Genomic DNA, 21,286 nt, shown 5'->3' on the forward strand with positions numbered 1-21,286 from the left:
CATACACCCTGTGAAAAAAAAATTGTCAATAGATGGGATCCATTCTTCAGGATGAGTCTCTTGGCTGGGGCAGAGGGGTTAAAAAGTGTCTCTCACTCCGGATCTGTCCAGTATAACACAATCCACTTGTTTAAATGAGATCAGTGTAATGCTTCATTTCTTCTGTTGTGGAGTTGAAGAGAAATTAAATACATACTGACTAGTTTCACCACAGATTATCGCTGGGGGGCTCAGCAGGGGAACACTATTTGAGCACTTTATTGTTAAAAGAACCTTCTAATAAAGTGGAGATTGTCTATATTGGAGAATCCCTTAATGGGGTATTTAAGTATTAGAAAACTGTGTGTAAATATGACTATAAAACCAAGAGAGTCAAATGGGCACGGTCAGATCCAAAAACGTTTTAACCCCTTAAGGACTCAGGGTTTTTCCGTTTTTGCACTTTCGTTTTTTCCTCCTTACCTTTTAAAAATCATAACCCTTTCAATTTTCCACCTAAAAATCCATATTATAGCTTATTTTTTACGTCGCCAATTCTACTTTGCAGTGACATTAGTCATTTTACCCAAAAATGCACGGCGAAACGGAAAAAAAAATCATTGTGCGACAAAATCGAAAAAAAAACGCCATTTTGTAACTTTTGGGGGCTTTCGTTTCTACGCAGTGCATATTTCGGTAAAAATGACACCTTCTCTTTATTCTGTAGGTCCATACGGTTAAAATGATACCCTACTTATATAGGTTTGATTTTGTCGCACTTCTGGAAAAAATCATAACTACATGCAGGAAAATTTATACGTTTAAAAATGTCATCTTCTGACCCCTATAACTTTTTTATTTTTCCACGTATGGGGTGGTATGAGGACTCATTTTTTGCGCCGTGATCTGAAGTTTTTATCGGTATGATTTTTGTTTTGATCGGACTTTTTGATCACTTTTTATTCATTTTTTAATGATATAAAAAGTGACCAAAATACGCTTTTTTGGACTTTGGAATTTTTTTGCGCGTACGCCATTGACCGTACGGCTTAATTAATGATATATTTTTATAGTTCGGACATTTACGCACGCGGCGATACCACATATGTTTATTTTTTATTTTTTTTACACTGTTTTATTTTTTTTATGGGAAAAGGGGGGTGATTCAAACTTTTATTAGGGAAGGGGTTAAATGACCTTTATTAACACTTTTTTTTAAAAAAATTTTTGCAGTGTTATAGGTCCCATAGGGACCTATAACACTGCACACACTGATCTCTAATGCTGATCACTGGCGTGCATTAACACGCCTGTGATCAGCATTATCGGCGCTTGACTGCTCCTGCCTGGATCTCAGGCACGGAGCAGTCATTCGTCGATCGGACACCGAGGAGGCAGGTAAGAGCCCTCCTGGTGTCCGGTCAGCTGTTCGGGACGCTGCGATTTCACCGCGGCGGTCCCGAACAGCCCGACTGAGCAGCCGGGTCACTTTCACTTTAGAAGCGGCGGTCAGCTTTGACCGCCGCTTCTAAAGGGTTAATACCGCACATCGCCGCGATCGGCGATGTGTGGTATTAGCCGCGGGTCCCGGCCGTTGATTAGCGCCGGGACCGACGCGATATGATGCGGGATCGCGGCGCGATCCCGCTTCATATCGCGGGAGCCGGCGCAGGACGTAAATATACGTCCTGCGTCGTTAAGGGGTTAAAGTTGTTACTGATGGAAAAAATAAAAATAAAAAAAATAAAAAAACATTTTGTAATAAGGCTGTTGATTATTTTTTTTTTGTAATATTTAATAAGAAAACCAGCTCTTAACCACTTAAGGACTCAGGGCGTACCTGTACGCTGTGAGTCCGCTCCCTTTCTATAAAAGGGGTCAGGCCTCGCCTCTAAACGTCCGGGACCCGTGGCTATTAGCGCTCGGCACTGATCGCAGTGCCATACGCTATTAACCCTTTAGACGTGGCGTTATAAGTTGTTAAAAATAAAGACATGTGGCATCGCTGGAAGTGTCCAAATTATAAAAATATAACATTAATTAAACCACACGGTCAATGGCATATGCGGAAAAAAATTCCAAAGTCCAAAATAGCATATTTTGTCACTTTATATCATGAAAAAAAATTCATCAAAAAAGTCAATACAAAAATGGTACCGCTAAAAACATCAGATCACGGTGCAAAAAAGTTAGCCCTCATACCGCCCTGTACGGTTAAAAATTTAAAAGTTATAGGGGTCAGAAGATGACATCTATTAATTTTCGTGCATGTAGTTATGATTTTTTCCAGAAGCAAGACAAAATCAAACCTATATAAGTAGGGTATCATTTTAATCGTATGGACCTAAAGAATACGTTTTTTGGTGTCATTTTTACAAAAAAAAATAAAAAAAAAATACTTTACTGCATAGAAATGGAAGCCCCCAAATTTACAAAATGGCAGTTTTTCTTCAATTTTGTCGCACAATGATTTATGATTTTTTAAATATAAGGAGGAAAAAATGAAAGTGGAAAAAACTTCATTCCTTAAAAATCCCACCACTGGTTGACCCCATAGCTACTGGAACACTAACCAGTTCTGCAGCATCAGGCTTGTCCATGAGTCATGGACAAGGCTGCATGAGCAGACACACCAATCACCTCCCACCACCCCACACAAGGGTCATGCCCACTTTCTCCAAGAGGTTGTCTAACACAACTAATGAAAAGAGGGGGGAGTACTTAATATAATGTCATCACAAACTGTCCTGATTTCAACATGCCTTTTCCAGGATGCAAACCTGACAGGAAGTTATGTTGTCCTTTCATTTTGAGTGTAGCGTTATCTCCAGCTCCCAGCTCTTCACTCTCTCCAGAGATAATGCATCTTCCTCTGCTGTCTCAAGAGGCTTGGCTGAATCTGGTCTCTGAGCTCTAGCCACACCATCTGAGTGATGTCATCACCTCTGACCAGCCCCTACAGCTACATCAACTTCCTGTCATAAACATCTTTATTGGGACATTTAAGTAGAGCGAGATTGGCAGCCTGCTGTCTTGTGCTGAACAATTATACAGACAGAAGAGCAGGCAGGGAATGAAAAACAGGTGCTGCAACCTCAAGGACGCTATAGTTTGCTGTAAAATCAGATGTTCAGCAACAGTTCTGGGTGGGGAACTGGCAGGAGTGGACCGTGAAGAAAAGTTGAGAGAAAGCAAAACATTCTGGAACAGTACGAAATTAAGACACACCCGGCCAACCCTCCCCGCGTCAGTTTGAGAACTGAGGCAAACATGGTATATGCTCCTAAAGCATTTTTATGTTTTTGTTTTTTTACCTGACATTAGAGTACTCCATTAAGGGACAAGTATCATGGAGGGGGAAAAAAGAAAAAAAAATGTTTTTTATCCTGGCTCTCATTCACAGTGGCACATCACGGCCCCCGGCCGCCACGCCCCCTCTATATCGTTCTATGGGAAAGCTGAAGATTACCAAATAACTCTCAGAGCTATATGGAGGGGTCGTGATGCGCCGCTGTGGAGGAGAGCTGTAGCTCTAAACAGGAGATTGCGGGTGGAGGGGGGTAGTTCGAGCGCCTGGACCCCCGCGATCTAAAACTTTACCCCTATCCTTTAGAGAGGGGGAATAAGTTTTTTTCCATGATACTTGTCCTTTAAGTCAGTCCCTCATCTCTAGGTCAGTTATTGAAGGGAAGGGCTTGCATTATTACCTAGTGGACTGAGAAATATAGTCAACCCCCATCTGTTTTTGTTAGAGTATCTTTACACTGGATGGTTTTGAAGAGTAAACTTCCACACGATTTCAACAAGAAAAGCCACAAGTAAAAAAAAATTTAAAAAAAAAAAACCTCTTTCCTCTATGGATTTAGACAGTTTTTTTTTTGTTTTTTGTTAATACAGGCCTGTAAAGATTTACAGACTTAAATGGCAAAAACAAAAACTAAATGCAAGTCTTAAATGTCCCCTCAACTAAATATGTTGTGGATCTCATGCCCAGTTTTCACATGGGATTAGCATTCATATCCACTCCACAAAACACTTAAAAAACTCCTACAAAACCCCTTGAACCCGACATCCTGTAGGCGCAATATTCGTGAATTTGTTTAACAAAGGGCGGGACTAAAAGGAGCGATTGTAAGCTCACCAGAATAGTTTAGAGAGATCAATAGATATCAAAATATGAAGAGTTTGTAAAGTAGTGCAGAGTTTGTACACTCGCGTTTGCCTGGGTTTCCTTAATGTAACTACAATGTAGGGTGTGTTCACACTGCGTTATACTGTGTATAATGTATATGGTTTTTTTGTTTTTTCTTGGGGGGGGGGGGGGGGAAGACATGTTAAAGATATAATAACTATTCAACATACTATTTTGGCAAATAGACTGGTGAAACTAAGTTTTTGCACAGCAAAGTCAAACAAATTGTGGGGCTGTATAGGAAGAGACGTCACTGCCACAGGGACTAGATTACAGGTCCCGATGGCATTTTTTTGGAACTATAATTACTCAGGATTGCCAGGTCTGCACCAGTTTTATACCGCCCACGGTTATATTGCCCAGCGCAAGACTGGTGATCGGTTCCCTTTAAGGAGATACCGTATGGCATATCTAGTTTCCCATTAAATAATCAAACATTTAAAATGAAAAAACAAAACACACTAAGGGTGCATTCACTCTGCTATTGCGGTCTGTTTAACAAACATTTAGATTAAAAAAAAATAAATAAATCTAAGCTGATTGATGCTAAAAATGAATTTACATAAAAAATATAAAAATAACACTAAAAAAACACCACTTTTGCGGAACACATTTGCGTGGTTGACTTTTTTTTTTTGCAAATTAAACAGGCACTAAAAGGCATAAGCACAATGTAAACCTATCCTTACTCCCACCCCCCAAAAACATAAAGAGGTTCACTTTTAAGTCACATATTAACAGTATGAGATCAGTTAGGGCTGCATAAATTAACTTAAAATATTTTTTTTTTTTTTTAAATAAAACCACCACTACACAAACGTCTAAAGAACAAACAGTAATAACTATAAAGACAATAGTCCACTCCGTGAGGAGGGCCTCCCCACATGTCACACAGAGGAGTAACAGTCTCTGAGGTGATGATGAACGCTGCGCCTCACGAGGTGACGGTTATTTCCACCAGTCACGTGAGCCGTTTTCCCGCCCATTAGGCATCCGAGTAATTACACATTTGTTAAAGTTGCAGGGATGGCGCTCGGAGCTGTCGCCGCTGCCAGCAGAGGTAACGAGCAGTACACAGAGGAGCAGAGGCTCCTCCCACCTCCTGTGAAAGGGAGGGGGCGCTGCGCACCATTTTCCTCACATCCAAGACGCCATTTTGAGTTCCAGCGAGATGATAAAAAGAAAACCCCGACAGGGGCGCTCTTCTGTCGCGACATAAAACGGCTTCCTGAAAAAAAATATTTCGATTATTTTTTTTTTTTTTACCTCAGTCAGACTTTCTGTGTTCAACGTGTGCGGTGGACAGTGAGCGGTACCGGGAGGACGAAGCGTTCACCACCGCGCTGCACGCACACACAGAGCCGCCTTCCCGCAAGTCTTCCTTCTCCCTCGGTGCCTTCCAGCTCCGACATTCAAAACTCCAACGCCGATCGCTCCGCCCACTTCTAAGCCCCGACGTCACGTGAGCGGTCGTTATGCAAATGAGCTGCTTAAAACCAAAAAAAAGACAGCAGGCAGCAGCGCTGCCAATCGGCAGTAAACAGCGTCCCCGATTTAACCGTCCTGCCAATCGCGCGCGCTGCAGTAGGTGCCAGTGTCGGGCCCGGGGGGAGCTGAAGGGGTGGGGGTAGAAAAGGTAGGTGGCTCCGCCCCCTCGTCACGTGGCCCTGGCAGATGGCAGATCGAGCCACAAAGGGCTGCCAACCGTGATCTAGTGCCGAACAGAGAGATCTGACCATAGGGATCTGTACAGATCGAGTTCTGGGAGGGTTCACTCACACAATAGGGCAGTTATGAGGGGATTACTAAAGTGTCTTATTTTAGTGACCCTAATAATACCACCAAACACCCCCACAACTGTGGCGAGAACCGTTTATAATCGTTCGCTATTTTGAAATATTACGCTGTGTTTATAACAGTTTTGTGTGTGTATATATATATATATATATATTATGTATAGTTTCATACTAGCTTATACTTATATGTCCTCTGGAAAATTCAATATAAATGTCAGTGTGATTAGAATGTAGCGACGTGTATATATAAAATATCCGGGCATGCTGGGAGTTGAAGTTTTGCAACATCTGGAGGGCCACAGTTTGAGACCACTAGTCTAAAGCAAACTGAAAGTGAAGCTGTCTTTGTTGCCTATAGCAACCAGTCACAGCTCAGCTTCCATGTGTTTTTAAATGTTTTATATTTGTTATATGTTTAGACGTATAGATCTGATCCTCAGTTTACCAAGCTGTGCTTCTCGAAGGGCTGGCAGGACATCATGGGACCTTTTTGCAACAGCTGGAGAACCACAGGTTGGGGCCCGCTGATCTAAAAAGCTGTTTTTGTTGGTGATCGCAGAAAAGCTTTTATTATGTACAGTGTTCCGGTGAAATGAAAGCCGAGTGTGATTGGTTGCTATTGGCAACAAAAGGGAGTTATTCTCTTAAGGTATGTTCACATGTACAGGATCTGCAGATATCAATGGAACTAAATGAACACAACATCTAATCTGCAGCAGATCCTGTACATGGGACTGTACCCTTATTTGTCATAAATCAGGCTCACGTGGGTAATATTAGGTCTTTTTAACAAAAAAAAAATATATATATATACACTTTTTTTTTTTCAATTTGCCAAAATAGTCTTATTATTCCAATAACATAACCCAGTTAAGGAGCCAATAGAAACATAGAATGTGTCGGCAGATAAGAACCATTCGGCCCTTCTAGTCTGCCCGTTATCCTGAATACTATATATAGTCCCTGGCCCTATCTCATATGAAGGATAGCCTTATACCCATCTCTTTCTTATATGAAGGAAAGCCTTATACCTATCTCTATCTTATATAAAGGATAGCCTTATGCCTATCTCTAGCTTATATTAGGGATAGCCTTATGCCTATCCCATATGTGCTCAAACCCCTTCACTGTATTTGCAGCTACCACTTCTGCAGGAAGGCTATTCCATGCATCCACTACTCTCTCAATAAAGTAATACTTCCTGATATTGCGGTATAAACCTTGGCCCCTCTAATATAAAACGATGTCCTCTTGTGTGTTATGGAGAGGGCTTGGGCCCTCAGCTGCTTTTAGTTACAGAGGGCTACCGCTAATAGCTGTCACAAAGTGATCTCTGATTCTGGCTATTAACCATTTAGATGCCACTGTAAAAACAGTGGCATTTTAACAGCCTTTATGTGCATCATATTTTAAAGGTTTCATAAAAAAACATTTTAATTCATAAAAAATAAATATACAAATAAAGATAAGATATTTATCAATTTTACTGCATAGTGTATGGCATAAAAACCTCACAACCTTTAAAAAATGAAAGGTGTCATTACACAGTACACTTGGTTTTGCAAAAAACGAGCCCTCATATGGCTCTTTAAATGGAAAGAAAATAATTATAACTATAAGGAGAGGAAGAAAAAAAATGAAATTTCCTGGGTCAAGGAGTTAAAGGGGTTATCACCATAAGGAGATTTTAGTATGTACCTGCCAGACAGTAATGGACATGCTTAGGAAGGATCTGCGCTTGTCTTGGGGATAAATGGCTATGTTGTGAGTCCACCATAACATGGTGGCTAGCTTTTTGTGAACTGGTATTTCCTGTCTGAGTTTTTCTTTTTTGACTACAAATTAGGGATCGACCGATATTGTTTTTTTTAGGGCCGATACCGATAATCGGTGGAGGTTAGGGCCGATAGCCGATAACTTATACCGATATTCCGGTATAAGTTATCGGCTATTAATCCCCCCGCGACACTGCTACAGATCATTGATTTAAAGCGGGCGCTTTAAATCAATGCACTGCAGTGGCTTTTGTGGTGCCATAGGCCGCCACCGCCACCCGCTACTCTCACCCTGCCTGTCCGGGGGTCCTGAGATCTATCAACGCTCCCCCCACCGCCGCACCGCGACCGCCCCCCCCCGACACGCCGCGACCGACCCGCCGCACTGCCCCCCCCGTCCCGCCGCGACCGCCCCCCCGACCCGCTGCACCGCCCCGGCCCCATTGCCTCCTCCATCCCCGGTTTTATAATTACCTGTTCCCAGGGTCCACTCTACATCTGGCTCCGGTGGCGTCCTCCTGAGCTGTCACTGTGCGCACTGCGTAACGCAGGACGCAGCAGGAGCAAGAACTAGCGTGGGCTCCGGGAACAGGTAATTATAAAACCGGGGATGGGGGAGGCAATGGGGGCGGTGCGGTGGGGGGTGCAACGCGGTTCGGGGGGGTGATGCGGTGGGGGCGGGGCATTATCGGCTAATCGGCAAGGTAATTGCCGATACCGATAATGTCCAAAATCGTGATTATCGGCCGATAATATTGGTCGATCCCTACTACAAATCCCATAATTCCATTTCCCTCCCACACATCAGCAACCCAGCCCATTGAAACATAAATGAGCTGCATCCATTCAAAAGACCTGTGGTTTTCAATCAGGGTGCCTACAGCTATTGCATTAGTTGCAGATTGATCTCTCTCCCACCAAGCAATCGCTCCACGCATTGAAGCAGACAGGCTCCCTGTCATCAGCTGACTAGTGAGGTCAGGTCTCGGCTGCATTGCAAACTGGGAAAAATCTGAGACAACAGTCATTTTGTTTGCTTTTAAAAACAAATATTGGAGTGAAAATCAAAGAAGAATTGTGAGAAAACCGTCACACACAGGTACAGACACTATATTATGAACTACACTAACTTTACAGCCCCCGTAGCATAGTAAAATAAAAAAAAAATCCTGGAATACCCCTTTAAAACTGTCTAAAGAAGAAGTGTCCTCTTAGCAACCAATCACAACACAGGTTTCATTTATTTATCCAGGGGCGGTTAAACACCTGAACAAATGCATTTTGTTTAGTACATGGGGACTTGGAAGCTATAAAGTTTGTTCTTGTTTGGGTATTTCAATAAATTTTTTGTCATATGTATGGTTTTATTTTTATGTCATTTTTATATTAGTAATTTTTCTTCCCCATTGTCTATATGACAGCACCCTGCCTCCAACTAATTGGGACAGGAAAAACACTGAGAGGTTAAAAGTAGGGATGTCCTGGTATCTGACCGATGTCCTCGATAACTAATCTGGTACCTGCCGGTGGGACCCCTGCCAGAGGTGCCCTGTGCTATGTAGCGCACAAACAATGCAGCGCTCGTCATAGGTAGGACCTGTGGCTAATGCCGAACATCACCAATCATGATGATGTCTGACATGAACCCTTTAGACGCTGCGATCAAAGTTGATCATGGTGTCTAAAAGTCCTGAAGTTAACTGCCTGTAGCTCATGGATGCTGATCAGGATCATCGCGGTATCCCTATCGTGAATCATCTGACCTTCTGGTCCCACTTTTCTACCTGGGTTTTTTTTTCCAGGACAGCCCACAGCGGCACTAGTACTCTGTAGAAGTGCCTGCAGGAAGCGGTGACATCAACTGTCTTCTGACCAGAAGTCACATCTGGAGTGTATAGCATCTGAAGTAACATCCAGCCAAAGAATATGGCGCCATATTTTGACATTAACCAGTGCCTGCAGCCACCCATTTGCCTGATTGGACATCTAGAGCTGCTAACCAGAATGTCTTCCTCTATATAGAGATCTTCTGATCCACCATTTAGGATTATTCATCTGAAGCAGGTTTGTCCACAAGTTCAGCATGCCTACACCTGCAAAAGCCTCTGTGGCTGATCCATTGCAAAGACAAGGATCTATGAGTAAGAAGGCCTATAGTTTTTTTTTTACCCTGACCTATCATAATTTATGATGCTGATCCGCTACTTTAGTTTGTTTAGTATGTAACAAGGAACCGACAGTATTTGCTAAACAGCCGCTATGTAAATAATGTATTTCTATTATGGTTTCTGTAGAAACTCCTTACCTTATGGAAGAAATAATGAAAATTATTCAGGTAGACATAAAGGCTTCAAAATCCCCTTCTGTCAGCCAAGATACTCTAACCACGTCTAAGGAAAGAAATCTATTGGCATCAGACAAATCTTCTCAGAACCACAGACACCAGTGCATGGGGCTGGGGGGCTCAGTTGGGGATCACACTGTTCAGGGGAGATGGAGCTAGTCTAGTCTAGAGATCAGGAAATCTAAAAGAGCTTCTGGCAATCTGTATGCCATTACAGGAGATGGAATTAAGTTCATGGAAAGACATGTACTAATCTATTCTATCAACACCACAGCTGTGGCATTTATCTGACATCAGGAGGGTCCATGTCACCCCACTCTTCAATCAATTACAAAACAAATATTTTGTTGGGCAGAACAAACCATATTATCAATTATTACAGTTAATCTCATAAGGATATGAAACATTGAGGCTGATGTCCTAAGCAGACAGTCCATAGAACCTATGGAATAAACTGTAGCGTATTGGGCTGTTTCCATGGTTGTAAAAAAAATGGAGGCTCCCCCAAGTAGACTTATTTGCCTCCAGGAAGAACCAAAAGGTGGAAAAACTTTTCTCACTTAATCCAAGAGACTCCATGATGGTGGTGGATTCTCTATCACAGAATTGAACATTCAGCCTTGGAAATGCTTTTCCTTTGATCCCCAGAGTTTTCTGGAAACCAATGAGTCAGCCTTGCACACTTATCTAAACAACCCCTCTCTGGCCCAAGAGGGGATGGTTAGTAGTGCTGGGGTCCATGAGTTTGAATGACCCAATCTTATTCCCTTCTCTTCACAACCTTCTTACACAAAGAACCTATCCACCACAATTAGATTTAGACTCTAACTCTGGCTGCCAGGAAACTGAGAAACTTTTATTAGAAAGAAGAGGGTTTTCAGAAAAAGTAATTGATACACTTCTTGCAGTTGTAAGGCTTCTACCTCTAAAATACATTTTAGAGTATGGAGGAAGAATGCTTCTTGGTGTGGGTCTACTGTCACACATGACTATCCTGACATAACAAAGATCATTGATTTTCTCCAAGACTGGTTTGACTTGAGCCTCTTCCTCAGTTTCCTAAAAGTATAGGTGTCTGCTGGGTCTCTAGATTCATTTAGGCCTCTGAATAGCTTAGGCCCAGAATCACTAACCTTTGCCTACTGTGGAACTAAAATATGGTACTTATTGCATTCACAGGGGGTCTATTTGAACCTTGAAACACAATCTCTATAAAATTCCTTCTAAAACTGTATTCTTGGTTGCGATTACATCAGCTTACAGAGTAAGCGAACTCCGGGCCCTGTCTATACTATGTGCAAGTAAAGGTATCTTCAGTAGAAACGCCGGCTTAACATGGCACAGGAATGACTCGAGGCACAGCCAGATAAGAACATAACAAATCTTTTAATACCAAGATGCAACGCGTTTCACTGCGCAGCTTCTTCAGGTATGTCTATACCACAGCGTCCTAGATGACAAAATTATCTTCAACTTAGACCCAAATTGTTTACCTAAGGTGTCCTTATCTTCCCACAGGTAGGAGGACATAGTAATACCATACTTCTGCTTTACTCCCAAAAATGATCAATAAAGGTAATTTAACTGTTCAGATGTCCAGAGAGCTATATTGAATCTCCTAAGCCTCCAAGAGTTGCCAGATGGCTTTTTCAGAAGCTTACACTGCTAGAGTTAAGTGCCCCCCCCTCTTTTATTTAAGGCTCATTCAAACCAGAAAAGTATCTTCCTTTTGGGTGGAGAAAGCTTCAGCCTCAGTGGAACAAATTGGCAAAGCTGCTAGTTGAAAAAATTTACATACTTTTTCCAAGCACTATAGGCTAGACCTTATGACCAATAAGGATATGACATTTGGATGCAAGGTCCTCAGAGCTGTTGTCCCTCTCTAAAAAGTTACTTCTTTGGCAGGGGAAACGATAAATTATATTCAACGATAATCCGATTTCTAGGAAGTCTTTATAAAAGCACCCGTGCATTTCTTACGGTGATAGATATTCTCTTTGTAATTTGTTTTATTAAAATGCATCTGTCACCTCCGTTTGAGGTATGGAGGTGCAGGCACCATCAGTTAGATCATAGGGAGATCAAACATATCATACTTTTGCTTCCTTAGCCCGCAGCTTGCAAAATTAAATTGCACCCTAACTGATGGAGCCTGCACCTCCGTACCTCATACAGAGGGGACAGTTGTACTTTCTTTTTCATGGGAGACAGGCCCAAGAGCTTTTTGGGCCATTTTTTCTACATATATAATAAATTGTGAACAATTTTAGACCCTTACACTTTTTTCGTATTTTATGTTGAGACCTAGTGCAAAAATGAAAAAAAAAATGAGTTTTTCAATTATAATAATAATAATCTTTATTATTATTACAGGTTCTGCAGTGCTATAAAGGGGCAAAGTGCTAACCATGTAAGCCAATTAGGGAATGTTATAGGCCTGCTTAAAGAGGTGTGTCTTTAGTGCTAGTTTAAAACTGAATGTTATGGTTGAGTCTGAGGGATCGCATTCCAGAGAACTGGTGCAGTACAAGCAAAGTCTTGGAGACGGGAGTGAGAGGTTCGGTTTATAGAAGATTTTAATGTGAGATCATTAGCAGAGTGGAGAGAACGTGTAGGATGGTAAAACAGAGATGAGGGATGAGATGTAAGGAGGTGCAGCATTGGGAAGAGTTTTGTGTGTGTGATACTGAGGATTTTGTACTGTATTCTGGACTAAATGGATAACCAGTATAGTGACTGGCACAGGGGGGAGGCATTGGTGTAACGGCTGGAGAGGAAGAGGAGTCTAGCTGCGGCAATTATGCATTCAATACCCTATAACGACAAAGTGATAACAGAATGTTAACCACCTAAGTACCCAGAGCGTACCTGTACATCCTTAGTCCTCTCCCTTTCTATAATGCGGGGCCACATTTTAAACGTATACATTTTCCTGCATGTAGTTATGATTATGATATTTTCCAGAAGTACGACAAAATCAAACCTATATAAATAGGGACATAAGAAATGCCGAGGGGCAACTCAGCTCACTCACCACACCGTAATATAGTCCTGGGCTTCGTAGAGAGAAGACAGTCTGGAGCACGAACATGCGGGCCGCTTCCCGTTTGTAGCATGCAGGGAGAAAGAGTAGGAAGTTCAGCTCAATGACCAGAGAAAGTAAAACGTAACCTTTACTGTGAACGGTTAAAATCCATGAGGACAAGAAAAACTAAATAGGGTTATAAAAACATTGCAATGTTTTTATAACCCTATTTAGTTTTTCTTGTCCTCATGGATTTTAACTGTCTACAGTAAAGGTTACGTTTTACTTTCTCTGGTCAGTGAGCTGAACTTCCTACTCTTTCTCCCTGCGATATAAGTAGGGTATCATTTTAATCGTATGGACCTACAGAATAAAGAAAAGGTGTCATTTGTTCCGAAAAATGTACGGCATAGAAACGGAAGCCCTCAAAAGTTACGAAATGGCATTTTTTCTTCAGTTTTGTTGCACAATGATTTTTTTCCCTTTCGCCATAGATTTCTGGTAAAATTACTAATGTCATTACAAAGTAGAATTGGTGGCACAACAAATAAGCCATCATATGGATTTTTAGGTGCAAAATTGCAGAAAAAAAGTGCAAAAACAGAAAAACCCTGGGTCCTTAAGGGGTTAAAAATCTTTGCTTTATTGAAAAAGCTAATTATTGCTTTTAAATAAGTATTCACACCCTTTACTTAGCTGACGTACGTTTTAGCAGTGATTACAGTCTCGAGCCTTCTTGGAAATTATACAACAAGGTTTGCACGCCTGGATTTGGGGCTTTCTGACAATTTTCTAAGTGTATCCTCTCAAGCTCTGTTGTGTTGGATGGGGACTGTTGGTGAAAAGCCATTTTCAGGTCTCTCCAGAGATATTTACAGTGGGGAAAAAAGTATTTAGTCAGCAACCAATTGTGCAAGTTCTCCCACCTTAACCTGTTAACGACCATGGACGTCTATGCTCGTCCATGTGCCATTAACTGGGTATGATGCGGGCTCCCGACTCGAGCCCGCATCATAACGGCCAGCTCCCAGCTGATTCTTGTAGCTGGGGGCAGGCGTTAATAGCCGACATGCGGCGATCGCCGTGGCCGGCTATTAACCCTTTAGATCCCCGCTGTCAAAGCTGACAGCAGTGTCTAAAGGTGCCTTTGTCCCTGGCTGTCCAGTGGGGTGGAACACCTCCCCCCGCAGCGCGATCATGGGGGGGGGGGGGGGGGGCGATCAACTGCTGAGGTAGCCTGAGGGCTTACCTCTACTGCTGTGCCGGCTTCGGCGCTCAGAATGATAAAGCCTGGCAGGACCAGGCTTTATCAATCGAGCGCAGAGCACACAGATCAATGGGGTTCTATGGAATCACATTGATCTGTATGAGGAATCAAATGATTGCTCCTAAAAGTCCCCTAAGGGGACTAAAAGTGTAAAGAAAAAAGTTTATAAAAAGTTTAAAAACATACATATTAACCCCTTCTTTATTAAAAGTTTAAATCGCCCCCTTTTCCCAAATTCCATATAAAAAATATGTAAACATAATAAAAATAAATATATGTGGTATCGCTGCGTGCGTAAATGTCTGAACTATAAAATATATAGTTATTTAAACCGCACGGTCAATGGTGTACGGGCCCAAAAAATCCAAAGTCCAAAATAGCATATTTTTGGTCACTTTTTATACAATAAAAAACGAATAAAAAGCGATCAAAATGTCTGATCAAAACAAAAATGGTACTGATTAAAACTTGATCACGGTGCAAAAAAATGAGCCCTCATACCACCCTCTACGCGGAAAAATAAAAAAGTTATAGGGGTCAGAAGAGGACAATTTTAAATGTATTAATTTTCATGCATGTAGTTATGATTTTTTTCCAAAAGTACGACAAAATCAAACCTATATCAGTAGGGTATCATTTTAATCTTATGGACCTATAGAATAAAAATAAAGTGTCATTTTTACCAAAAAATGTACTACGTAGAAACGGAAGCCCCCAAAATTTGCAAATAGGCGTTTTTACTTCAGTTTTGTCGCACAATGATTTTGTTTCCCGTTTTGCCGTAGATTTTTGGGTAAAGTGACTGATGTCATTACAAAGTAGAATTGGTGGTGCAAAAAATAAGCCCTCATATGGATTTTTAGGTGCAAAATTTAAAGGGTTATGATTGTTAAAAGGTAAGGAGGAAAAAACGAAAGTGCAAAAACAGAAAAATGCTTGGTCCTTAAGGGGTTAAAAGATGAGAGAGGCCTGTCATTTTCATCATAGGTATACCTCAACTATGAGAGACAGAATGGTGCGAAAGAATACAGGAAATCACATTGTAGGATTTCTAATTAATTAAATGGTAAATTACTCGGTAAAATAAGTATATGGTCACCTACAAACAGGCAAGATTTCTGGCTCTCACTGACCTGTAACTTCTTTAAGAGTCTTCTCTGTCCTCTACTCATTACCTGTATTAATGGCATTGGTTTGAACTTGTTATTAGTATAAAAGACATGTCCACAACCTCAAACAGTCACACTCCAAACTCCACTATGGCCAAGACCAAAGAGCCGTCGAAGGACACCAGAAACAAAATTGTAGACCTGCACCAGGCTGGGAAGACTGAACCTGCAATAGGCAAGCAGCTTGGTGTGAAGAAATAAACTGTGGGAGCAATTATTAGAAAATGGAAGACATACAAGACCACTGATATTCTCCCTCGATCTGGGGCTCCACTGAAAGATCTCACCCCATGGTGTCAAAATGATCACAACGATGTGCAAAAATCTCAGAACCACACGGGGGGACCTAGTGAATGACCTACAGAGAGCTGGGACCAAAGTAACAAAGGCTACCATCAGTAACACACTACGCCGCCAGGGACTCAAATCATGCAGTGCCAGACGTGTCCCCCTGCTTGAGTCAGTACATGTCCGGGCCTGTCTGAAGTTTGCTAGAGAGCATTTGGATGATCCAGAAGAGGATCGGGAGAATGTCATATGGTCAGATGAAACCAAAGTAGAACTTTTTGGTAAAAATTCAACTCGTCGTGTTTGGTGGAGAAAATGCTGAGTTGAATCCAAAGAACACCATACCTACTGTGAAGCATGGGGGTGAAACATCATGCTTTGGGGCTGTTTTTCAGCAAAGGGACCAGGACGACTGGTCCTTGTAAAGGAAATGGGGCCATCTATCATGAGCTTTTGAGTGAAAACCTCCTTCCATCAGCTAGGGCATTGAAGATGAAACGTGGCTGGGTCTTTCAGTATGACAATGATCCCAAACACACTGCCCGGGCAACGAAGGAGTGGCTTCGTAAGAAGCATTTCAAGGTCCTGGAGTGGCCTAGCTGGTCTCCAGATCTCAACCCCATAGAAAATCTTTGGAGGGAGTTAAAAGTCTGTGTTGCCCAGAGACAGCCCAAAAACATCACTGCTCTAGAGGAGATCTGCATGGAGGAATGGGCCAAAATACCAGCAACAGTGTGAAAACCTAGTGAAGACTTACAGAAAAAGTTTGACCTCTGTCATTGCTAACAAAGTATTGAGATGAACTTTTGTTATTGACCAAATTATTGGTCATAATTTGCAAATAAATTTAAAAAAATTAGACAATGTGATTTTATGGATTTTTCTCTCTCATTATGTCTCTGTGAGAACTTGCACAATTGGTGGCTGACTAAATACTTTTTTCCCCCCACTGTAGCTAGCTCTGGCCAAGGCCCTTCTTTCCTATTCACTTAGTTTAATGGGGCAGCCAGCTGTAGTCTTGGTTGTTCCAAACTTCTTCCACATAAGAAGGGCCGGTTCTGCCTATAGGAAAAATAGGCAACAGCCTCGAGAGCCCTCTCGCCAGCTGCAAAGTTAGTAGCCAGCCAGCATCCGAAGCACCCGCTGCTCTTCCAAAGCACCCCCACCCCAGTTAGCACCACCATTGCACCCCTAACCAAATCGTCCTCCCAATCCCGCCAGCTCCAAGGCAGGCAGGTCAAGTCCGTCCTGCATCTTGACATAGTGCGCGCCTCTATACATCCGCCCCAACCTCCTCGCCTCTCCTAAGCGATCACGTCTGTCTGTCTCGGAGGAGTACTGCTTGCAGCAGCAACATGCTCCTCAGAGGCAGACAGGCATGATTGCTGATGTCCTCTGCCTCATGACATCACAACTCAATCTCCGCCCCTCGGCCACCGCTCAGGCTATAGAGGACAATGATGGCACTACTGACAGTCGATGGGGGCTTGTGTGCAGATTCTTACAGCATGTGCAAGTGCACCATTATGTAGTGTGTAACCCCAGAAGTAAGAAGATTACACAAGGAGGAGGTTGTTACAGTGTGAAACCCCAGTAGTAAGGTTATTACATGACAAGGAGATTTGTAAGAGTGTGTCACCCCAGTAGTAAAGTTGGGCATGTCAAGGGGCGAGACCAATGGGCGGGGACAAGGGGTGGCAAAATTAGCTTTCCCCTAGGGTGGCAAAAATCCTTGCACCAGCCCTGTATGAAGGCCACTATGCTCCTTAAGTGCAGCAGAAATGTTTTTAGCCTTCTTCAGACCTGTGCCTCCACACAAACATGTCTAAACTCTATAGGCAGTGCTTTACTCTTCATGGCTTGGTTTTTACTTTGATATGCATTGTCAACAGTGAGACCTTATATAGACTGGGCTGTGTCTTTCAAAATCTTCTCTCATTACCTGAATTTACCACAGGTGACTCTAATCAAGGTGTAGAAACAGCTCAGAGATGATCAAGAGAAACGGAAGGAGCCAGAGCTAAAGTGTCATAGCAAAGGATCAGAATGCAAAATTTTAGTTTTTAACCCCTTGGGGATGGAGCCCATTATGACCCTAAGGACGAGAGCATTTTTTGCAAATCTGACCACTGTCACTTTAAGCATTAATAACTCTGGGATGCTTTTACTTATAAATTTGATTCCGAGATTGTTTTTTCGTGACATATTCTACTTTATGTTAGTGGTAAATTTTCGTCGATACTTGCATCCTTTCTTGGTGAAAAATTCAAAAATTTCATGAAAAATTTGAAAATTTAGCATTTTTCTAACTTTGAAGCTCTCTGCTTATAAGGAATATGGATATTCCAAATAAATTATATATTGATTCAGATATACAATATGTCTACTTTATGTTTGCATCATAAAATTGATGAGTTTTTACTTTTGGAAAACATCAGAGGGCTTCAAAGTTCAACAGCAATTTTCCAATTTTTTGCAAAATTTTCAAAATCGGAATTTTTCAGGGACCAGTTCAGGTTTGAAGTGAATTTGAATGGTCTTCTGGTTAGAAATACCCCATAAATGACCCCATTATAAAAACTGCATCCCTCAAAGTATTAAAAATGACATTTAGTAAGTGTGTTAACCCTTTAGGTGTTTCACAGGAATAGAAGCAAAGTGAAGGAGAGAATTCAAAATCTTAATTTTATACACTCGCATGTTCTTGTAGACCCAGTTTTTGAATTTTTACAAGGGGTAAAAGGAAAAAAATCCTCTCAAAATTTGTAACCCAATTTCTCTCGAGTAAGAAAATACCTCATATGTGTATGTCAAGTGTTCGGCGGGTGCACTAGAGGGCTCAGAAGCGAAGGAGCAACAATGGGATTTAGGAGAGTGAGTTTTTCTGAAATGTTTTTTGGGGGGCATGTCCTATTTAGGATGCCCCTATGGTGCCAGGACAGCAAAAAAACCACATCGCACACTATTATGGAAACGACACCCCTCAAGGAATGTAACAAGGGGTACGGTGAGCCTTAACACCCCACAGGTGTTTGACAACTTTTTGTTAGTCAGATGTGTAAATAAAAAAAAAAATTTCCACTAAAATGCTGTTTTTCCCCCCAAATTTTACAAAGGGTAATAGGAGAAAATGCCCCCCAAAATTTGTAACCCCATTTCTTCTGAGTATGGAAATACCCCATGTTTGGACGTCAAGTGCACTGCGAGCGAACTACAATGCTCAGAAGAGAAGGAGCGCTATTGAGCTTTTAGAGAGATCATTTGTTTGGAATGGAAGTCGGGGGCCATGTGCATTTACAAAGCCCCCCGTGGTGCCAGAACAGTGGACTCCCCCACATGTGACACATTTTGGAAACTACACCCCTCACAGAATGTAATAAGGGGTACAGTGAGCATTTACACCCTACTGGCGTTTGACAGATCTTTGGAACAGTGGGCTGTGCAAACAAAAAAATTTAATTTTTCATTTTCACGGATCACTGTTCCACTTGTGGGGTGTAAATGCTCACTATACCCCTTATTACATTACATGAGGGGTGTAGTTTCCAAAATGGGATCACATGTGGGTATTTATTTTTTTGGGTTTATGTCAGAACCGCTGTAAAATCAGCCACCCCTGTGCAAATCACCAATTTTGGCCTCAAATGTACATAGTGCACTCTCACTCCTGAGCCTTGTTGTGCGCCCGCAGAGCATTTTACGCCTACATATGGGGTATTTCCGAACTCAGGAGAAATTGCGTTACAAATTTTGGGGGTCTTTTTTTCCTTTTACCTCTTGTGAAAATAAAAAGTAAAGGGCAACACCAGCATGTTGGTGTAAAAAAAAAATTTTTTACACTAACAGGCTGGTGTAGACCCCAACTTTTCCTTTTCATAAGGGGTAAAAGGAGAAAAAGCCCCCAAAATTAGTAGTGCAATTTCTCCCGAGTACGGAGATACCCCATATGTGGCACTAAACTGTTTCCTTGAAATACGACAGGGCTCCGAAGTGAGAGAGCGGCATGCGCATTTGAGGACTAAATTAGGGATTGCATAGGGGTGGACATAGGGGTATTCTATGCCAGTGATTCCCAAACAGGGTGCCTCCAGCTGTTGCTAAACTCCCAGCATGCCTGGACAGTCAGTGGCTGTCCGGAAATGCTGGGAGTTGTTGTTTTGCAACAGCTGGAGGCTCCGTTTTGGAAACACTGCCGTACAATACGTTTTTCATTTTTATTGGGGGGGGGGGGGGGGGGGACAGTGTAAGGGGGTGTATATGTAGTGTTTTACTCTTTATTAGGTGTTAGTGTAGTGTTTTTAGGGTACAGTCACACTGGCGGGTTACGGTGAGTTTCCCGATAGGAATTTGCGCTGCGGCGAAAAATTTGCCGCAGCTCATACTTGAAGCAGGAAACTTGCTGTAAACCCGCCCATGTGAATGTACCCTGTACGTTCACATGGGGGGGGGGGGGGCAAACCTCCAGCTGTTTCAAAACTACAACTTCCAGCATGTACTGACAGACCATGCATGCTGGGAGTTGTAGTTTTGCAACAGCTGGAGGCACACTGGTTGGAAAACCTTCAGTTAGGTTCTGTTACCTAACTCAGTATTTTCCAACCAGTGAGCCTCCAGCTGTTGCAAAACTACAACTCCCAGCATGCACGGTCTGTCAGTACATGCTGGGAGTTGTAGTTTTGCAACAGCTGGAGGCACACTGGTTTGAAAACCTTCAGTTAGGTTCTGTTACCTAACTCAGTATTTTCCAACCAGTGTGCCTCCAGCTGTTGCAAAACTACAACTCCCAGCATGCACGGTCTGTCAGTACATGCTGGGAGTTGTAGTTAGGTTCTGTTACCTAACTCAGTATTTTCCAACCAGTGTGCCTCCAGCTGTTGCAAAACTACAATTCCCAGCATGTACTGATCACAGAAGGGCATGCTGGGAGATGTAGTTATGCAACAGCTGGAGGTACGCAACTACAACTCCCAGCATGCCGAGACAGCTGTTTTCTGTGTGGGCATGCTGGAATTTGTAGTTTTGCAACATCTGGAGTGCTACAATTTAGAGACCACTGAACAGTGATCTCCAAACTGTGGACCTCCAGCTGTTGCAAAACTACAAATTCCAGCATGCCCACACAGCAAACAGCTGTCTGGGCATGCTGGGAGTTGTAGTTTTGCAACATCTGGAGGGCTACAGTCTAGAGACCACTATAGTGGTCTCACACTGTAGCCCTCTAGATGTTGCTAGGCAACTACTCACCGGCTTCCGTCGCATCCAGGGAGCCGTCCTCTTCTGCCGCCTGCCGCCCGCAGGTCTCCGTCGCCTCCCGCCGATCGCCGTCGCTCCGCAGCCTCCGGAGGGGTAAGTGGACTCCGGCGCCGCTCCTCTTCGTTTTCCCCGTTCTGCCCCGCCTATTGTGGGTGGGCAGGACGGGGAAAACGAAAGTAAACCCCCCCGCCCCAGATC

At 42.6% G+C, this 21,286-nt stretch overlaps 1 protein-coding gene and 1 long non-coding RNA gene across 3 annotated transcripts in view; one reads left to right on the plus strand and one right to left on the minus strand.

The window, feature by feature from the left end:
- The window catches only part of ATF7IP (activating transcription factor 7 interacting protein), a 54,529-nt gene extending 48,571 nt beyond the window's left edge, over nucleotides 1-5,958 (minus strand). The window contains exon 1 of the mRNA XM_056523786.1: nucleotides 5,438-5,958. The gene's annotated coding sequence lies outside the window, so the exon portion shown is untranslated. The remainder of the gene's footprint in view (nucleotides 1-5,437) is intronic.
- LOC130275610 (uncharacterized) overlaps nucleotides 2,249-21,286 on the plus strand; it is a 44,332-nt gene continuing 25,294 nt past the window's right edge. The window contains exons 1-4 of one of the 2 annotated variants that reach the window (XR_008844838.1): nucleotides 2,249-5,231; nucleotides 9,545-9,806; nucleotides 11,266-11,515; nucleotides 11,605-13,169. This is a non-coding gene — a long non-coding RNA (uncharacterized LOC130275610). Of the gene's footprint in view, nucleotides 5,232-9,544; nucleotides 9,807-11,265; nucleotides 11,516-11,604; nucleotides 13,170-21,286 lie in introns of those variants that run through there. The other variant, XR_008844839.1, reaches the window with a different exon arrangement.

This window comes from Hyla sarda, chromosome 6, assembly GCF_029499605.1.
Source record: "Hyla sarda isolate aHylSar1 chromosome 6, aHylSar1.hap1, whole genome shotgun sequence".
In the NCBI taxonomy this organism is placed as follows: domain Eukaryota; kingdom Metazoa; phylum Chordata; class Amphibia; order Anura; family Hylidae; genus Hyla; species Hyla sarda.